This window comes from Rhipicephalus sanguineus, chromosome 4 (genome assembly GCF_013339695.2).
Source record: "Rhipicephalus sanguineus isolate Rsan-2018 chromosome 4, BIME_Rsan_1.4, whole genome shotgun sequence".
Lineage (NCBI taxonomy): Eukaryota > Metazoa > Arthropoda > Arachnida > Ixodida > Ixodidae > Rhipicephalus > Rhipicephalus sanguineus.
In genome coordinates this window covers 86,538,060-86,539,534 of record NC_051179.1, presented here as the reverse complement: position 1 = coordinate 86,539,534, position 1,475 = coordinate 86,538,060, and the positions used below count along the sequence as shown (strand labels likewise).

The 1,475-nt window shown below is 50.4% G+C and overlaps 1 non-coding gene across 1 annotated transcript; it reads left to right on the top strand.

The window, feature by feature from the left end:
* Nucleotides 1-995: 995 nt before the first annotated feature.
* On the top strand, nucleotides 996-1,068 carry Trnak-cuu (transfer RNA lysine (anticodon CUU)). Its single transcript has one exon. It is a non-coding gene; the product is annotated as a tRNA-Lys (tRNA).
* Nucleotides 1,069-1,475: the final 407 nt, after the last annotated feature.

The window sequence follows — 1,475 nt, the reverse complement described above, 5'->3', positions numbered from 1 at the left end:
GCGGTAATCGGTTCCCCTTGGCCGGTCAGCGCACCTCTAGCTCCTCCCCTAATCTTGCTATTCGTGGCACATGGAGAACGAACAATATTGTTGTCAGAGAGAAAGAGGGGGTGGGGGTGCGGTACATAAGTGCCCTTCGTAAGTGTATACTTTATTTATCGCCAGGCGCTAGATCGAATGGAGACGAGGACAGGGCTTCGCGCCGCGTTCTCGAATGTACTGATTTGAGGGTATATGAAATACTCAGCATTAGGAAAAGTGACCGCCGAAAACACACGGGACAGCGAAAGAGACAGCACTAAGCGGTACTGACAACCATGTGGTCAGTACCGCTTAGTGCTGTCACCTTTGCCTCGTCTTGTTTGTTCTCTGCAGTCACTCTTGATAATAATGAATCAGGGGCGTAGCCAAGGGGGGAGGGGGGGGGGTTGGGGGGTTCAACCCCCCCCCCCCCCGAAATTTTTCAGTTTTGCTTGTGCATATATACACACACACATACAAACGCACGCACGAACATACATAAAGTATGGTTGAACACCCCCCCCCCCCCCCCGAAAAAAATTTCTGGCTACGCCCCTGTCATGAATCACCAAATGACCTACACCCACACTCTTCTATGCTAGAGACCTTTTCAACGGAACGAAGTGGGGTAGCACCTCATTTCTGCACTGTGGCAGCGGAGCACGAAGGCTGACGCAAGCGAAGGTTACAGCCTCGGCAGGGCATTTCTAGGAGCCTTTGTTGAACTCACTCCTGTCCTGTACCTCATTGGGGAAGGGGGGGGAGTGAAAGAGAGCGGTATAAGGATGAGAGAGTAGTGGTTCCTTTAGGAAATGGAAAGAACGCCACTATCTTCCGAGGCGCCCGTGTTAAAGATAAGGTAAGCGAGAGAGAAGGTCCCTCCCGCTCTCCGCGTAAACGTTCCTCCTCGCCTGCTTTCTCTATCTTACGCTGCTTGCCCTCAACAAGGGTATTTTGGGGCAGTCCTCCAAGTCGCCCGGCTAGCTCAGTCGGTAGAGCATGAGACTCTTAATCTCAGGGTCGTGGGTTCGAGCCCCACGTTGGGCGAAACATTTTTTTTTTGCCCGTTTCTTTTTTTTTTTTTTTTAGGGCGAGTCAGTACATTATGCATGTGCCTTCTCGAACCAAGTCACACAGCATGAGAAACCCCTATTGCACTGGCGGGGTTGATGAAATGTCAAAAGGCTGAGTACATTGTCAAGAAAAAAAAACACAAAAAAAAACCCCGAAGATAATCGGTAGCTGCTACTGCTGCAACGCACATTCAAGCTGCGAAGCGTTTTGAGCCGGTTGGATATGCTCTCCCACTCTTTCTTCCCTTCCAGACTAATTTCGAAGCGTCGGAGTAGCGGTGTTGCAGCAGCAACAACAAAAAAGAAGAAAAAAAAATAGGAAAAACACGGTAAAGGGAGTTCCGCAGCCATATTCCTGGGCGTGCGACGGCCCGATCATCA